This window comes from Entelurus aequoreus, linkage group LG12 (assembly GCF_033978785.1).
Source record: "Entelurus aequoreus isolate RoL-2023_Sb linkage group LG12, RoL_Eaeq_v1.1, whole genome shotgun sequence".
Lineage (NCBI taxonomy): Eukaryota > Metazoa > Chordata > Actinopteri > Syngnathiformes > Syngnathidae > Entelurus > Entelurus aequoreus.
In genome coordinates, this window is record NC_084742.1 from 64475737 (window position 1) to 64483236 (window position 7500).

The 7500-nt window shown below is 37.5% G+C and overlaps 1 protein-coding gene across 1 annotated transcript in view; it reads left to right on the plus strand.

Moving 5' to 3' along the window:
• creb3l2 (cAMP responsive element binding protein 3-like 2) overlaps positions 1–7500 on the plus strand; it is a 64657-nt gene that overhangs the window by 42082 nt on the left and 15075 nt on the right. The window lies entirely within an intron of this gene.

A 7500-nucleotide genomic window follows, 5' to 3' on the forward strand; every position in this document is an offset into this window, starting at 1 on the left:
TTCGGGAAAGACTTTCTGCAAGATACAATATTTTTGATCATGTCGTCACAGCAAAAAAGAGCTGACAAATCTAAGATAAAAAGACTAGATTTTATGAAAAAAACACTAAAAACTAGTGAAATTATCCTATTGTACTTGATAAGACATCCTAAATTAAGATTTGAAATAGCATGACTTTTAAGGTAATACGTCTTTAACTCTAATCCAATCCAATCCACTTTATTTATATAGCACATTTAAACAACAAGAATGTTTCCAAAGTGCTGCACAGCCATGTTAAAAACAATATTAAAAACAATATTATGCTCCACCAATGACTGAATAAAAACAAAAAATAAATAAATATAAAAACTAGGGATGTCCGATAATGGCTTTTTGCCGATATCCGATATGCCGATATTGTCCAACTCTTTAATTACCGATACCGATATCAACCGATACCGATATCAACCGATATATACAGTCGTGGAATTAACACATTATTATGCCTAATTTGGACAACCAGGTATGGTGAAGATAAGGTACTTTTTAAAAAAATGAATCAAATAAAATAAGATAAATAAATTAAAAACATTTTCTTGAATAAAAAAGAAAGTAAAACGATATAAAAACAGTTACATAGAAACTAGTAATTAATGAAAATTTGTAAAATTAACTGTTAAAGGTTAGTATTATTAGTGGAGCAGCAGCACGCACAATCATGTGTGCTTACGGACTGTATCCCTTGCAGACTGTATTGATATATATTGATATATAATGTAGGAACCAGAATATTAATAACAGAAAGAAACAACCCTTTTGTGTGAATGAGTGTAAATGGGGGAGGGAGGTTTTTTGGGTTGGTGCACTAATTGTAAGTGTATCTTGTGTTTTTTATGTGGATTTAATTAAAAAAAATTAAAAAAAATAATGAAAAAAAAAAGATACTGATAATAAAATAACCGATACCGATAATTTCCGATATTACATTTTAACGCATTTATCGGCCGATAATATCGGCAGACCGATATTATCGGACATCTCTAATAAAAACAATATAAAAACAATATAAAAATAAATATGATTAAAAACGATTTTAAAGGGTAAAACTAATTAAAACAGTAAATAGAAATCAAAATGTATTAAAAAAAAACCACAGAGGACAACAGAGGACCCCACAACTCACGTAGTGTTAAAAGCCAAAGAATAAAAGTGGGTCTTAAGACGAGACTTAAAACACTCCACTGTGGAAGCAGTTTGATCATGGAGGGGCAGAGTGTTCCAGAGCTTAGGGCCGACCACAGAGAAGGCCCTGTCTCCCCTGGTTTTAAGTCTCGAGCTGGCTCTCGGACCTCAGAGCGCGTGCAGGAGTGTAAATTTGGATGAGGTCCGAGATATACTGAGGTGCCAGTCCATGTAAAGCTTTAAAAACAAACAGCAAGGTTTTAAAATCAATTCTACAATCAACAGGGAGCCAGTGCAAACTCCGAAGAATTGGGGTTATATGCTGGCGTTTCCTGGCCCCTGTTAAAAGTCCTGCTGCCGCGTTCTGGACTAACTGCAACCGGGAGAGAGCTTTTTGGCTAATGCCAGCATAAAGTGCATTGCAGTAGTCCAGGCCACTTGAAATAAAAGCATGCACGACTTGTTCAAAAAGGTTAAAAGATAAAAATGGTTTTACCTTCTAAAAGACGAAGATGATAAAAACACGATTTTAAAACGCCATTGACTTGTTTGTCAAGTTTGAAATCGCTCTGAAAAAAAAAAACTCTGAAAGCGAGCACTATTTAACTTGCCATTCCTAAAGTAAGCATCCTCGGGATGTTGCGGAATTGTTATTTTATTTATAATATTTTTTATTTATCATTTTCTATGTTGGGAAAACTGAAATATAGTATTTGCATACTTATTTTCTAAATGTTTCACATTTTAAACTCGAATAGATAAAACATAATTATTCATGCTAAATTAAGATTAGGATGGAAAGTCAATGACTAAAAATGAATACCGTAATTTCCGGACTATAAGCCGCACCTGACTATAAGACGCACCAGCTAAATTTAGGGGAAAATACAGATTGCTCCATATATAAGCCGCACCCGACTACAAGCCGCAGAGTTTTGATGTGTAATTACCGTAGTATATAGGGGTTCCTGCTACCACGGAGGGGATTGTCGGGACAGAGATGACAGTTTGGGAACGCAAAGCGTCCCATTTATTAACAATAAATCTTCCAATCATTCAATCAAACTTTCACATCTTTGACATGGCGAACAGCATTCGTGCAGAGTACAAATAATACAACGGTGCAAAGTAATACAAAGTGCTCGCCTGTACGTTATCAAAATAACCAGCCTACCGGTATATGAAAAGTCAGTCTTTAATCATTGTGTCATCGTCTTCCTCCTGCGTACTAAAACCACAGAAATCCTCTTCGTCGGTGTCGGAGAAGAACAGGCCGTAAATAAGCCGCACCCTTGTATAAGCCGCAGGGACCAGAACGAGGGGAAAAAGTAGCGGCTTATAGTCCGGAAATTACGGTAAATAGCTCTTAAAACTAGGGACTATGGTTGTCTCCATACCAATATTTTGGTACCGGTACCAAAATTAATTTAGATACTTTTCTAAATAAAGGAGACCACAAAAATGTCATTATTGGCTTTATTTTAACAAAAAATCTTAAGGTACATTAAAGTCCTACTGAAATTAGATTTTCTTATTCAAACGGGGATAGCAGGTCCATTCTATGTGTCATACTTGATCATTTCGCGATATTGCCGTATTTTTGCTGAAAGGATTTAGTAGAGAACATCGACGATAAAGTTCGCAACTTTTGGTCGCTGATAAAAAAAGCCTTGCCTGTACCGGAAGTAGCGTGACGTCACAGGTTGTGGAGCTCCTCACATCTGCACATTGTTTACAATCATGGCCACCAGCAGCGAGAGCGACGATTTCCCCATTAATTTGAGCGAGGATGAAAGATTTGTGGATGAGGAAAGTGAGAGTGAAGGATTAGAGGGCAGTGGAAGCGATTCAGATAGGGAAGATGCTGTGAGAGGCGGGTGGGACCTGATATTCAGCTGGGAATGACTACAACAGTAAATTAACACAAGACATATATATACTCTATTAGCCACAACACAACCAGGCTTATATTTAATATCCCGCATAACAAACACCTCCCCCCTCCCGTCCATATAACCCGCCAATACAAATCAAACACCCGCACAACACACTCAATCCCACAGCCCAAAGAACCGTTCACCTCCGCAAAGTTCATACAGCACATATATTTCCCCAAAGTTACGTACGTGACATGCACATAGCGGCACGCACGTAGGGGCAAGCGATCAAATGTTTGGAAGCCGCAGCTTTATACTCACAGTACCGTGTAGCCAACTCAAAGTCCTCCTGGTAAGAGTCTCTGTTGTCACAGGCCAATGGTAGAGCTTGACTGTCATCGTTCGGGAATGTAAACAATGAAACACCGGCTACGTGTTTGTTTTTGCTGCAGCCGGCCGCTAATACACCGCTTCCCACTACAGCTTTCTTCTTTGCTATCTCCATTGTTCATTAAACAAATTGCAAAAGATTCACCGACACAGATGTCCAGAATACTGTGGAATTTTGCCATGAAAACAGACGACTTAATAGCTGGACACAATGCTGTCCCAAAAATGTCCGCTACAATCCGTGACGTCACGCGCAAACGTCATCATACCGAGACGTTTTCAGCAGGATATTTCACGGGAAATTTAAAATGTCACTTTATAAGTTAACCCGGCCGTATTGGCATGTGTTGCAATGTTAAGATTTCATCATTGATATATAAACTATCAGACTGCGTGGTCGGTAGTAGTGGCTTTCAGTAGGCATTTAAACATATGTTTATTATTGCAATCCATCCATCCATTTTCTACCTCTTGTCCCTCAATTTAGTCGTTAAATAAAATAGTGAACATCCTTAGTACTTATATACTTACATACTGTAAGTATATAGTGGACATACGTCTTAAAATCAGCTGTGACCCACACCACATACTTCATAGTGAAATTGTGTTGATGCCAAATGGTAAACGCTACAGAACAGCAACATACAAACTCAACAGGTATAGATTGTCCTTTGTCTCACTGGCAATCAAAGCACTTAACAGAAAACTAATATCATAATCGGATGCAATAATAAGGAGTCCAATATTGGGATAGTGCGATACGGGAGGGTGCAATTCGAGGGGAGTGTAATGTGTGATCTCATAACTAACTGATATACCTGTTCACTGTTCACTGTCGTCTCTGTATTGTCGGATGAACTGTATGTATGTATGTATGTATGTATGTATGTATGTATGTATGTATGTATGTATGTACAAACCCCGTTTCCATATGAGTTGGGAAATTGTGTTAGATGTAAATATAAACGGAATACAATGATTTGCAAATCCTTTTCAAGCCATATTCAGTTGAATGCACTACAAAGACAACATATTTGATGTTCAAACTCATAAACTTTTTTTGTTTTTGTTTGCAAATAATAATTAACTTAGAATTTCATGGCTGCAACACGTGCCAAAGTAGTTGGGAAAGGGCATGTTCACCACTGTGTTACATGGCCTTTCCTTTTAACAACACTCAGTAAACGTTTGGGATCTGAGGAATCTAATTGTTGAAGCTTTGAAAGTGGAATTCTTTCCCGTTCTTGTTTTATGTAGAGCTTCAGTTGTTCAACAGCTGTCGTATTTTAGGCTTCATAATGCGCCACACATTTTCGATGGGAGACAGGTCTGGACTGCAGACGGGCCAGGAAAGTACCCACACTCTTTTTTTTACGAAGCCACGCTGTTGTAACACATGCTGAATGGGGCTTGGCATTGTCTTGCTGAAATAAGCAGGGGCGTCCATGAAAAAGACGGCGCTTAAATGGCAGCATATGTTGTTCCAAAACCTGTATGTACCTTTCAGCATTATTGGTGCCTTCACAGATGTGTAAGTTACCCATGCCTTGGGCACTAATGCACCCCCATACCATCACACATGCTGGCTTTTCAAGTTTGCGTCGATAACAGTCTGGATGGTTCGCTTCCCCTTTGGTCCGGATGACACGATGTTGAATATTTCCAAAAACAATTTAAAATGTGGACTCGTCAGACCACAGAACACTTTTCCACTTTGCATCAGTCCATCTTAGATGATCTCGGGTCCAGAGAAGCCGGCGGCGTTTCTGGGTGTTGTTGATAAATGGCTTTCGCTTTGCATAGTAGAGTTTTAACTTGCACTTTCAGATGTAGCGATCAACTGTATTTAGTGACAGTGGGTTTCTGAAGTGTTCCTGAGCCCATGTGGTGATATCCTTTAGAGATTGATGTCGGTTTTTGATAAAGTGCCGTCTGAGGGATCGAAGGTGCACTTACGTGGAGTGATTTCTCCAGATTCTCTGAACCTTTTGATGATATTATGGTACGTAGATGTTGAAATCCCTAAATTTCTTGTAATTGCACTTTGAGAAACGTTCTTAAACTGTTTGACTATTTGCTCACGCAGTTGTGGACAAAGTGGTGTACCTCGCCCCATCCTTTCTTGTGAATGACTGAGCATTTTTTGGGAAGGTGTTTTTATACCCAATCATGGCACCCACCTGTTCCCAATTAGCCTGCACACCTGTGGGATGTTCCAAATAAGTGTTTGATGAGCATTCCTCAACTTTATCAGTATTTATTGCCACCTTTCCCAACTTCTTTGTCACGTGTTGCTGGCATCAAATTCTAAAGTTAATGATTATTTGCAACAAAAAAAAAAGTTTATCAGTTTGAACATCAAATATGTTGTCTTTGTAGCATATTCAACTGAATATGGGTTGAAAAGGATTTGCAAATCATTGTATTCCGTTTATATTTACATCTAACACAATTTCCCAACTCATATGGAAACGGGGTTTGTATGTATGTATGTATGTACGTATGTATGTATGTAAAATGCTGTGTTTTGATGTCAAATTTCTCCTCGGAGACAATAAAGCTAATTATTATTACATACTAAACAACTTGTCTTTTAGTAGTAAGTAAACAAACAAAGACTCCTAATTAGTCTGCTGACGTATGCAGTAACATATTGTGTCATTTATACACCTATTATTTTGTACACATTATTAACGACAAGTGGTAGAAAATGGATTATTAATCCACTTGTTCATTTACTGTTAATATCTGCTTATTTTCTGTTTCAACATGTTCTATCTACACTTCTGTTAAAATGCAATAATCACTTATTCTTCTGTTGTTTGATACTTTACAATAGTTTTGGATGATACCACACATTAAGGTATCGATCCAATACCAAGTAGTTACAGGATCATACATTGGTCATATTTAGGGATGTCCGATAATGGCTTTTTGCCGATATCCGATATTCCGATATTGTCCAACTCTTTAATTACAGATACCGATATCAACCGATACCGATATCAACCGATATATACAGTCGTGGAATTAACACATTATTATGCCTAATTTGGACAACCAGGTATGGTGAAGAAAAGGTACTTTTTTTTAAAAATTAGTAAAATAATATAAATAAATTAAAAACATTTTCTTGAATAAAAAAGAAAGTACAACAATATAAAAACAGTTACATAGAAACTAGTAATGAATGAAAATTAGTCAAATTAACTGTTAAAGGTTAGTACTATTAGTGGAGCAGCAGCACGCACAATCATGTGTGCTTACGGACTGTATCCCTTGCAGACTGTATTGATATATATTGATATATAATGTAGGAACCAGAATATTAATAACAGAAAGAAACAACCCTTTTGTGTGAATGAGTGTAAATGGGGGAGGGAGGTTTTTTGGGTTGGTGCACTAATTGTAAGTGTATCTTGTGTTTTTTATGTGGATTTAATAAAAAAAACAAGAACAAAAAAAAAACGATACCGATAATAAAAAAAACGATACCGATAATTTCCGATATTACATTTTAACGCATATATCGGCCGATAATATCGGCAGGCCGATATTATCGGACATCTCTAGTCATATTCAAAGTCCTCATGTGTCCTGGGACGTACTTCCTGAGTTTATAAACGTAATATACATAAAAAAAAGACGGAAAAAGATATAGTGATGCTTAAAAAATATCGATGTAATCAAAGTAGTATCACCTAGACACGCCCCTGTACTTGGTATCATTACAGTGGAGGTCAGGTGTAGATCCACCCATGGCGTTTGTTTACATTGTGACGCCGGTGAGCTATTGTAGCCTCCTACGGTGTGTAGTGAAGCATGTTTAGCTATTCCTCGTCCTCCAGTGATAATGCTACTTGTAAGAAACTTACTTTATTTGTCGCCATGTAGGCGAGGGTTAGTGATTTAGAAGTAGCTGAAACACTGCCGACTGCGAATGGATGTTTGCTGCTGAAACGCCCTCAGAAAGGGCGTTTCAGTGTTATAACTTCACCTTTATCTTTACTTTTTACACCAAAATGCATCCATTCTCCCTTTTTTTGTCTACACACTGTGTCTGCTTGTA